The sequence below is a fragment of the Taeniopygia guttata genome, chromosome 5 (assembly GCF_048771995.1).
Source record: "Taeniopygia guttata chromosome 5, bTaeGut7.mat, whole genome shotgun sequence".
Classification (NCBI taxonomy): domain Eukaryota; kingdom Metazoa; phylum Chordata; class Aves; order Passeriformes; family Estrildidae; genus Taeniopygia; species Taeniopygia guttata.
Window position 1 is genome coordinate 22,830,554 of NC_133030.1, and position 12,390 is coordinate 22,842,943.

At 35.1% G+C, this 12,390-nt stretch overlaps 1 long non-coding RNA gene across 1 annotated transcript; it reads right to left on the bottom strand.

Annotated features, from left to right (window-relative positions):
- Positions 1–10,705: 10,705 nt before the first annotated feature.
- LOC140684190 (uncharacterized) lies at positions 10,706–12,105 on the bottom strand. Its single transcript, XR_012056118.1, has 2 exons — positions 11,978–12,105; positions 10,706–11,744 (listed from the first exon to the last, which is right to left on the bottom strand). It is a non-coding gene; the product is annotated as an uncharacterized lncRNA (long non-coding RNA).
- Positions 12,106–12,390: the final 285 nt, after the last annotated feature.

The following is a 12,390-nucleotide window of genomic DNA, read 5'->3' on the forward strand; positions in this document are numbered from 1 at the left end:
CTGTGCAAATTAACTTCCTTTTTCCAGTGCTCATGAAGAAGCAATTAAGAAAAAATCTATTTGAAGAGCTCTTGATAGAAAGTTTCCACATTAATAGTGATTATCTCAATTCTCATTGATCAAGAGGCCTATTTTTCTGAAGTTTCCAGGTCACTTAAGATCAAGTCTAAAATAGCAGAGATGAGTTATACACATGTGAGGTCCACATTGTTCTATAACTTGAAAGTGAATTTTTTTTTACAATGCAAAATTTTTAATTTGAAATCAGGGTAATTTTGACATATAAGCTATCAAGAAGAAATAAAAGTCTGAGTAGAAGTAAGCATTAACAGTGTGCCTTTCATCTCCCCCTGTGATTGTTGCAATACTTTTGATTCAGGAAAAAGCTGTGGTGTTGTAAATTACAGCTGCAGCAAGGCTGTCTCATAGAAATACAACTGAGGAAGACAAAGACGTGCATTTTCTTGCTGAAAAGGATACAGTATATGTCAATTTTAAAAATGAAGGGGTTTTTTAGGACATTTTGCTGTGGTTTTATGTCACTATAACTACTATCTGTGTTTCAAGTGACATTTATTACTCTTCAGAGATCTGAAAACATAGAACATTTTTGTTTCCTGACTAGCAGTTACACATGCTATATGTCATTCTCCCTGTTTTCTTGATAGTTGTTTTGAGACCAATTTGGATTTACTGAAAGATCACAGCAATACATAAAGGATTACATATTGGTGCAATAGAAAGGGAGACAAGAGGAATCATGAGGCCACATGAGTTGGGACACAAATACTTCTGGCCCATAACTTCAGTTTTGTCCAAGACAGTATAAAATGTCCCTTGACACATGTGGAGCTGCTCTGCATCTGTACTACCTCTAAGAGAAGCTCACACTCACAGCCATGCTGAAGAAGTTTAACCCCATCCTCTGTGAAGCTTTAGCAGGAAAGAATACCTATGAAGTTACCCCTGGGCTAGTTTCCCTACATGAGCAACTTGATGTTTGTATTAATTTCCACATGCTTCCTGACATGTTTAGAATTCAGGAACAGAGCAAAGATTCCATTATCTTGTTCTCTCATTCTGTCCAAATAGGATTTACTGTTACCATAATCAACTGTCAGTAGAAATCAAAATGATATAATTATAACTCAATAGCAATGGATATCTTATGTATTAAAAATATTATTCTATCTTTAATCATACATTGTGTCAGTGAAAAACAATAAGAACTTAAACAGGAGAAAATTAAAAATCTGTCTGATGCACTCTTCCTCTTCATAAGTCTTATCCTGAATGATGTTTTTAATGATTCTGTAGGTTGTCCAATGATAAAAATTGTTTATACACTCACTGCATTAACAAAGACACAAACAATGAAGAGATTAATTCTACAATATTTCTGTTTATGTCCTAAACAATATATTTTAACAGCATTGCTAATGGTAGATAAACATTTTAAACCAAATTTTATACATCACCTAGTATATTGATAAGCATGATTCCATGTTTACAGACAGAATAAGGAATCTATGATTTGAGCACTAGTGCTCAAAACTGTAGCTCAAAATACTATGTAAGCTTAGAGCTAGAACTCTGTACAAAAGAAACATCAATAAACAGTGCAGACCTTACTCAGAATTCTGTGACTTTTGATCAAAGAAATGGTCCTATATACAGATACAAATCTGTATTTGAGGTAGGCATATGGACCTTTGTCCCACACTTGTAAATGCATTGGTGTGCAAGGGGGTTCTTTAAGGTGCATATTTCTCCACTAATTATAGCTGAGGGTACACAGTATGAAGTTGAGTACAACATGGATAAGTCTCAACAAATTTCTCCCTTGGTATAACCCAGTGGAAGTTGCATACTAGAACATTATGTAGGCTTACTATGTAGAATTTCAGGATTGCTGAGGTTAAAAATACCTTGTGAAGGAATCAAGTTCAAGCATTAGGAACCTGCACTTCACAAATTTTATTTAGATGAAATTAGTACCCATCTTGTTTCAAATTTACTAGGTGCTTTATGACAACTTTAAACACTATATTCTAAAAAACACTGCACCAGAGATAAAACAAAATTAAACTGCTCAGCTCTAACTGTGTATTATCCTGTGTGTCCAGTCAGAATATTGCAATGCAATTGAATTAGACTTTCAGCACAACAACCTAGCTTTTTACTTAAGGTTGTTGAAATCAATACTTTTTTTTAGCCCCTACCACTGATGTAATGGCTCATAGATGACAGAGTATAGGCACAAAATACTGAGCCAGTTTTATCAAAGGGTTTGTAAACTTTTACAAAACTCTCATCAGGTGTCAGCAGAGAAAAAGTATTCAAGAGTCTTAAAGGTCTGTGGACACCTCTCATCATGTAGAGATAGACTTAGACACTAAAGAAAATTAAATTATTCCTTTTAAGTAAGAGAAAAAGTGTATAGAGGATTATCTCTCTCCTCTTTAGTCTAGCCACCACATCATTCTTTTAACACATACTGTTATAGTACAAATGGAACATTGCTTATACAAATTCCACTCTAAAGAACTGTCTAGGCATTTTGATTCATATGAAAATGTAATGCTGTCCCAAAGATTGTTCAGGAAGAGTTTATTCTCTCACATCTGGTCTATTTTCACTGCTGACCTTTTCACCTTCTTTCTCTGCCTCCCCCTTCCTCCTCCCTTCCTAACTTGTAGTAGAGAATCTGATTGCATTACTAACTGTATGTAAGTATGTAATTGTTTTACATTACATGGAACAATCTCCAAGCATTAAGTGTGATTAACCAATTAGCTTCTGGTAGAAGATGGATAGGCATAAGCAACTACCACTCTGACATGGTGTCAAACACCTCTTGCAACTACATGTCTACATTAAGTTAGTTATTACAAACAGTTTAAAACTGCACCCATTTCAAAAGCTTAGTACTGCTAAATACTGAACCAACATTAAGCCAAAACTTATATCAGAAATATATGTTGAATGTAAATATTTGCTCCATGTCACAAACACAGGCAATATCCTTTAAACAGTGTCCTAATCTCATTAAACACTGTGAAAAACTATGCACCAATGGACAGGACACCTATAAAGCCCCATTAGTGGTATTAGAGGAGTGCAAAGGGAGCAGATCATACTTGATCATTGCCCTGAGTTCTCAGATGTACTGATGCACTGATGTCATGTGCTACATGCCATGCCACATGCCATCTATACCAGCCCCAGCTGGCACAATAACCATCAGAGGTTCAAGAATAACTGTAGGGATCATGACAGCAAGACCTTATTTAAATTAAATTAAATGCAGAAATCACTTTAAATTATGTAATTACATCACTTACAGTACAGAATCAAGGATTGTCTGGGCTTCTGGGGTTCTTTGATAGAAAAAATATTAAAAGAAGCAAACTGGGTATTTTTCTCTAAAGAAATCATGTAGGAATAAAAGAAAAACCCTTATGTACAGTAGACACATTAGGTCATATTATATGAACTCTTTACATATATATGAAGAAACAGGAAGACTTTGGAATTTGAGCTGTTACTGCTTTTCTATGTTTCTATTGCAGAGCCTCCTAAAAGGAAGAGAAAATACAATGGCACAATAACATTATGAGTTTGCCAGTTATAGTGGCTCCTTTTATTATGCAGTACTTCCAAAAGAGGTTGAAATTTTCCCTGAGAAATAATAGCAGCCTTTTTACAGGAATAAAATAAAGTTTGTTCAGCGAGCAATATCTCTCTCTCCTAAGAATATTCATGAATAAAAATAATTTATCTGTACCATCCTGTTCTGAGCAGGTGGAGATCAGACAAAGAAGCAAATGTATTATCATGTAATCATAAAGTACTTCACTTACCACAGATTGTGATAAGCAAATTGCTGATAATTACACATCCCACCTGTTGCAGAGAAAGGAGCTTTCTAGACTAGATACACAGCTTGCTAAAACAGCCTCTTACTGCAAAAGGCATGGCTGACCCGCTGGCAATACATTGCTGCCACCAGCATTCCCATCTGGCATTCTCTTTTGGGGCGGACAGCAAGTAGGCAACATTTCTTATACCATGCTGGTGCAAAGCCATTGTGTATGTCCTTTAAAGATGGGAGAAGTTTTCACCCCTGGAGCATGACCATGAAACAGATTTTTTGAAGTACTCTTAATATGAATATATGCCTTTATAATGCCAGTCTAACAGGTTTTGTATTTTTTTTTTGGGGGGGGGGGGGTTGGGATTATTTAGCTCAATTAAAATACAGCTGTACACTGAAAGAATGAAAATAAAATTTCAGTGAGATTTAACTGCAATTGAATTATTTTGCCCAAAGATTCTGGATCTTAAAGAATTCCCCAGTTTTAGTAAGCAATGTTGAAAACTCTGCAAAAGTACCCAGACATTATAACAGAATTGGTAGCCATCTTAAGCTACAGTTACTCTACAACAGGTAAGTGTTGGATCAAAATGAGAATGAGAATGAGAAGATTATACCTCTGAAAATGTGCACAGCTTTGTCAGGAACCACTTAGTGAAGGTCAAATATCCGTATTCCTTTATATATGTCAATAAGAAAAATAAAGCATGGAAATAAATATAGTATTTTTATACCCTCTTTCAATCTCACAATTAGCTTTTCACATTTTTCTTTTTTTGTCTTAATCCATCCCAGATAAACTATCAAAGTAGAGTATAGTAAAAGTTTTTAAACCAATTTACAATAATTAAATTGAAAATATTTTTATGCTATTTCTCTGTAAATTGCTGACTAAAAAAATTTAGTGGCAAAAAGAAATATCACATCTCAAATAGAATTTTATATTCAGTCACTTCCATTCCTAACAGAAATATCTCTGTCCACAGCTACCTAAAAAAGGAAAATAATGAAATTAAAAAGATTTATAACACTGGACAGTAATTCTCCTTCTCTTTCCTACAGAAACTAACTAACTTTTTCTGATGTTTTACAAAATTTGGAAGTAGGCAGTGATCTGGCAGGGGGTCTTGGTGAAGATTTAAACTTTTTTCTGTTTGAGGGCATTGACAGTCCCCAGAAACCACAGAAACCATTCAAGGGAAAATAAAGAATACAGGTACCCTGGAGTTCACTAAAGTCAAGGCCTTCGACATCTTGTGCATTTCTTTCAGGGAAAGGAGAACTCTCACCTATAGGAAACGTTGTAACTTGAATTAACGGGAAACATAAGCACTTGTTCATCAGATTAATGATGCATCTGAAGGAAGAAACTTTGGTAAAAACTATGTTTGCCTTGCTTCAAAGGGATGAAAGGCAAATATATTCAGATATTTATTTTACAAAGCAGAATTTACAATAAGCAATGCGTGAAGTTTAATTATCAACATAATTAGAATGAAATTTAACTAATTAAATTAATTAAACTAATCATAATTCTGTTGAGAATTTCACTGGTTCTTTCAAGATAAAATAGATGACCAGCACATTTATTATCTTGCTATCTGACAATTTATTATCCTGTTATCTGACATGGTTGCTGTTCTAAATTTGCATGTTACACACATCATACAACTTTTCCAAAATGTATAATATTTGCAAATTCTTGTAAAAGTGTGTTCCACGAGTTGCTGGTGGGTTTTTGGGGTTTTTTTTTTTCTTTTTTTTTTTTTTTTTTTTTTTATTTACAGCTTTTGTTTTTGTCTATTACTTTTGAAGGATAGGACATCTTTGAGTAGTGACTACTGTAGTTCCCACAAGAACAAATAGAAGAAGGGAAAATTAATCTGGAGTGTCTGAAAATGTCGCAAACTTATTATTCTACATATGCCTCTAGAATGGAAATAAGTATTAATTAAAATGCACCCCTTGACAGTAACTAGCAATGAGAATTATAGTGAGCAAAGGATTGAGGTGGCACAATTAAAAGAATGCATTTAACAATTAGGAATTATGTAGACCAGTTATGGTCTCCATCCCAAAAGTGGTACATGTTCCTTCAGAAAACTGCATTATAATCATGTGATATAACATTATCTGATAATACACACCTAAAAGAGAGCTTTTGAAATTATGGCTAGATTTTCTCTCCAATATTCTTCTGTTCAGCCTCATTGAAGGTCCAGCTTCCCTCAGTCAAATAGTTCTGTTTGGACCAAATTATATCTATTACCTGATATGCTTTAGATGTTATCTCTTCACAGAATATGGATGTCCCTGTTGCAAGTCAGGCAGTGTGAGGGGACTTTTGTTTTTTATTCCTTTATTTTTTTAAATATAAAAATAAATCACATTATGACATTTAAAGTGTACTTCCAATAAAATTTCAGAAGCCTCTTTTCAGATGAGATGAACCATGGCCCAGATATACCTATTATTATCTTCTCTAAGGGATAGAAGAAGCACAAATGGAGACACTAAAAATACAACTAGATTAGATAAACCTCTCTTGAAAAATGTTACAGACTATTCGAGTGTGACAGCACATGTAGTATAGATATTTCATGGAAGGGACATAAAAATCATGGATTAAAAGGGAATTATGTCTTTATAATGTAGATATAATGTTCACATTTTTTCTATTATTTTTTAGTCCATTTAGATTTTTTTTCCTTTATATGTATATTTTCTGCCCCCATGCTAATGCACTGTCACAATGGTGTTCATCCTGAGGCTAGGCTCTAAATAACAGATCATGTATTTTTTTGCAAAAAAGCTGATAGAAGAAAGGAACAATAACCTGGGGGTCTGTATAGAATTCAAATTTTGTAATGAAAAGATAACCATTTCAAAGTATGCTCAGAAAGTAACCTACTGCTGTATAGTTTAAGTTCTGAGGAAATTATAGTCGCCATAATACTCTATCATGTAATCCTTGGTGTGAACATTGCTGAATTTTCAGTTAAAATTGACAGAGATTATTGTGGTCAGGTAGAGACCATAGAGTATTGAGAGAACAAAATTATATCCAAGCTCCAAATGGAAATCTCAATAGAATATATTAGCATTAAGAATCTGAGAAAATGGAGGAAATAATTTATTTTCTATTACAAATAAAGGAATGAAAAAATGCATTAAATACACTGCATATCTGGTGTCTTATTGAAAATGTCATTGCCAGAATAGCTTTTTTGGACAAAAGAGAACAATCAACTACATTTTACAAGATAAGAAACTGATTGGGATAATTTTGTTTTCACTGTAGGCTTACTTCAGTGTACATCTCAACAGTGCTTTACTGATTAAGAACATGTGTCACCTACTTTCCACAGACCACAAAAATATTTGACTTCTGTCTAACATGCTAAAATCTGAAGATCAACTGAGGAAAAGAAAAATGGACCCACCTATAGCATGTCAGCATGTAATAACTAGAAATTTCATCTCTGATGGAGGGTATGTTTTTCATACTGTAATGGAAAGGTACAAATTTGCATAGAAACATCAGATCTTTTTAAAATGCTAGTCTTTGAGAAAATGCTTCTCACAGGCTTCTAGTGGCAAGCATTATGGAATAATTTGATTTAACAACATGTGCAGTCAGGTAGTGCTGTGCAAAGAGAAACTTTGGGCTACCACAGCAAGAAATAGCCACGTGTGGATCCATAAGTACAGGGAGGTGTGCTCCTGTAGTGTGTAACATTAACAAACTCTTACTTCTGAAAATAATTTCCTTTCTTTCTGGTGGTTACATGATTTTTAAGGACAAATCAGACAGGATGCATAGCTTCTGCCATCTGCCCTTTGGTTTAAAAGTGTATTCTTATAGTAGTTAAATCAATAAGGTGGTTGAATGGATTAGGCATATTTATGAAAAGCATCTGAGTAACTTTACTACCAACATTCATGTTGTAAGTTTCACAAAAACAAGCATTTACCACATTTTCAGCCTTGAAAACCTGATTGATACTATATTAAGAAAAAGCAGAACTGTTAAAAATAAGTTCACGCTGAGTGGCTTTTCCACTTCCAAAATTATTAAAGTGGCCACCTAACTTAAATTTCAACTGTTTGATTGCAGAAGTCACCCAGAACCTTGGCAAATAAATGACTCAAAAACGAGATATCATATAATTTCTTGTTGTTCTAGGGATTACTAGCTAGTAGAGGAATAAAATAATACCTTTAAGTGGAAGCATCTATAATTGATGAGAGCCATATCAATTTTTGTGACTACACTAGACCACATCAGCTTAACTTGTTATTTTAAAATGGTCCTTGATTGTTAGTGATTATTAGCTGTACCATGATATATGATTACAGTTTTTCAAAGTAGAACTTTATGATTAAATGCCAAAGAAATCTTGATATATGTGTAGCACATTAACTTGAATTACTATGTTAATTTTTTAAAATCACCCTAAACATCTCAAAAAAACATTTTTAGTCTGTATAGCCTAGTGCCATAATCAGAGTAATTTACCTTCATCCATTAGCTGTCAGCTGTTCCTATATATTCACTAAGGCCTAATAAGTGCCACTCACCACTATCAGACTTGCTATTAGGAAAACAGAATTATGAATATGCCAAACTGTGCAACAGTTTTTTCCACATAAAGATGATACTCAGTTTTGTTTCTTGTTTGTTTTTGTTAGGAACTAACTAATAATGTTTATACACTCAGTACTAATTTCTCTATTTGCCATGTACAATACCCCATAGGAAAACAGCATCTAGTAATGAAAATTGTGATAAAGTGTTTCAAGCTATCTTTGGATAATTGTGGCTAATGACTCTTGCAGTAAAACACAGAAACTGGAGTCCTATCATTCAACCAATTTATCTTCAAGAATGATGAAGACCTCTGTGTTTCAATCCTGGTAAATGTAAACAATTGAGAACTTCATAGGGAAAACTGTTGGCTGAACACTGCCTCTGACACAGCAAGGCACATTGAGACCAAAAATGCCACTACAGAAGCACAGACAACTGAAAGAAAAACACAGTCTTGACCCTTTAGAAACCAGATAATTCCTGTAGGTTCATGTTCAATTTTAACTTTATATTAACTGGATGAGTAGCTAATGATCATGTGAAACTTTGGCTCAGACTCCTTTTCTATTAAGAGGAAAAAAACCCACACCTTTCATGTTTTACCTCTCATCTATAGGATCTAGTTGGTCTCTGTATCTTAAAGAGTGAAAATTTTCAGAAACCCTATGCTTTCTAGCTGAAAATACCATTATATAAAGAGGAGAGTCATTGTGTGCTCACTGACACACAGTGAAGCACACAAGGATGTGGGAACTAAAATTAATCCTGGGTCCATATTTATGAACTGAACAATAGGAAGAATTAATTTATGAAAGTTATATTTACTTATATATAACACAGCCTTAACACTGAAAGATAGGACTTTTTAGCTCAAGTCTCAAACCATTACTTCCCTGGAAGCTGTGTTGCTCAGAATTCACAGGGAAATTATATGTTCCCAAAATATGCCACCAAATATGTATCATACCAAACACTGAGCGCATAGAAATAAGACTTCCCTTTTCAAAAGCTGGTTGGTCTGATTCTGATATAATTTGTGTGATGTGAGAACCCCGGGATTGATTCGGGGCTCTCGTGTGGTGGTAAAGTCTCTCCTCCAACCCGTGCTTCCAAAGAAAAACTCCACAGCCTCTTGTTGTTCGGTCTCAAGGCAGTTTATTGCTAGCTATCTAAAAGATTGTCTTCGCCCGCTGCGGCTGCTTTGGTCTGCGGCCCAGGCAGAGGTACACACTCTCCTGACACCCTCACTGTCTGGTGTCTTCGTCGTCTCTCTCCCCGCCCAAAGCTGCTATTATCTTTTATATGATATATTACGTACTATATGTTTATAGATTTTCCCCCAATACCTACTATCTACGTTACAATGTGCTTTTCTACTCTAAACCAATCTGTGAATGCCAACATCACCAAGAACATGGAGGTAAGGAAGAAGAAGGAGGAAGAATAGGATAAGGTCCACTTTCCTCCATCTTAGAACTCTTGACCCCCCTGTACAAAGTGAAAACCCCCCTGTACAGGTACTAAAACCCCCCTGTACAACACTAAAAAATTTTACCCTCTAACTTGTGACTACTTTTACTATACCATCTAACATTCTGTGACTGCTTGTTCCACCCTCAAAGTTGGTAATTCATTCCATGGTTCAAACTCAAAATCACAGCTGTTTTCAGCTGCTTGCCAGGGTCTAAAATGCTTCTGACCAAGGCCTGGAACCTCTAAAAATGTCTGAGGGACATTTTGGGTTCCGACAGTGTGATATGAAGCCAGTACAGCTCCAACAAACAAGTGATACCTGAATTGGGCCTGAAAGGAAGGGAAAAAAAATCAACATTTAAAGTTAGTTGCATAAAATAGGTTGACTAAAGAGATTAATTTAAACTCATATTTTTATATTCTCAGAGTTGAACTGGTTCTGTTGTTGTCAAGCTTAAAGAATCTGGTCACACTAACAGCAAGGACAAGTGTTGATACAGACAAAAAGCAATAACAGCCAAACTAGTTATCCAAAATTCAAGAGAATTTCAGCATAGTTTAGTAAAAGAGATGGAAAGAGAAATGGAAAGATAAAGATCTAAATGACATTCAGGTAAGCTATTTCATCTTTTTGCTCTTTGCAATATTTTTTAACCATTTAGAAGAGAATCCTCTGTCAGTGTAAATTCCTTTTGACTAGAAGTCTGCAATATCAAAAGGTCATATTTTTAAATTATTCTCACTATAAATCAGTGAAGGATTAGTTTTTATTGTACTAAATAAGGTGAACATGCCAGCATTCTTATCAGATTGGAATAAGGCAGATGTTGATGTGATTGAGGGCTTAAAAACATTTAAGTGAATTACTTTTCAAGGATAGACAGTATTTTCATCAGTTTGCTGGACATTAACCTTGGGCTCTAAATTTAAGCTGCTTATACACTTTTACAGATACATCAGCATTAGATCATTTCTGCTTTGTCTCTGAAGGTTAGCAGATTAATTACAGTCTACATATTCAAGTGAGTAAGCTACAACCTTACCAGTCTTCTGATGAATCAGAAATAGAAGGCAGAAGGTGAAGGTCCACTGCCTGCCTGCCAGGCTCTAGATTACAGCGCAGTAGTCCTGCCCTTTGCAGGCTGAACTGAAAAGAGCTGCAATTGGATCAGACAACGAGCTTCATGTTAGTAAATTAGGTTATTTAACACCAAACCTGATTCACCACACTCTCTAACTTGAACTGTGCACTCCTCAGTGGAAGGATTTTATTCTTCCTGTACTACCACTGATAATATTCAGAAAGCTAACTTAGTAGTTTTTTTGATAGCTGGATTTTCCTCTGGCTTGTATTACAGTCATATCTACATTGCACAAGTACAGATACAAGAAGTTACCTAGACTAGTAAATACTGCTGATCTTATATATAATTTTAGAGCTTGATTTCTTTATCAGAACTTCTGTACCTACAGCAACAAAAGGAGATTGGTTTTCTGATTATAAAATTAGTTTCATTCTTTTCAAAGTATTCTTACCTGCTTACTTTCTCATGTCTTACCAGTAAAACAGTTGACATGATGCACTACTCATATGAGAATGATACTTTGCTTGCTATATCATACTTGCAGTCCTCTGGATCTCCTATTTCAGCTCTCACTTTCTCAGGTCTTACAGAGGTTTGATTTCTTTGTTTTGTATTTGACTTCTGTACTTGAGAAGAGTGCTAGGCTGGTAGCCCAGAAGAATTGAGTCCTTTGTTCATCCACGGAGCAATTTATTTCAAGATCAGTTGAAAACATAACCTGAGAGATTGGAAGGCAGTATTAACACTTTATTTGAAAGTTAGGACTATCCAGCACAAGAATACCACAGGCTTTTTGTGACTTGCAAAGAAGTCACACAGAATAGTGCTTTCTAAAATTTACCTTGACTTTTAGTGATAGATAGGATCCCCCTTCTTTACCTTCTGTCCTTCAGAAAGATGAAAAGGAGAAATGGATAGGTACACTCAGAGTCTGCACCTGTACAAACTCACCACTGATTTGGTTTATGGTGCTTGTTATGTTTGAACTGTTCTCCTTGGCTTCTTGTCATTGTGAGAAGTTAAAACACTTTTCCTCTTTCATCTGGATCTTGGTTCAGTTCACAGCACTTCGCCCACTCCAGTCCCCAAGAAAAGAAGAACACAGAACAAAAAACATTTCCTGAAGTGTCACTGAAAACTAGCCAGCATGATATGAATCTGCTGCATCTAACACCCCCAATGGCAAATTAATTTATTTTGCTGATCCATACTATTTTTCATAAATCCAGTTTTCCCTTTATAACCACAGAATTGTTTGGGTTGAAAGGGACTTTCAAGATCATCTTCTTCCAAACCCCCCTGCCAGGAATAGGGACACCTTTCACTAGGCCAGGTTGCTCAAATCCCCATTCAACCTGGCCTTG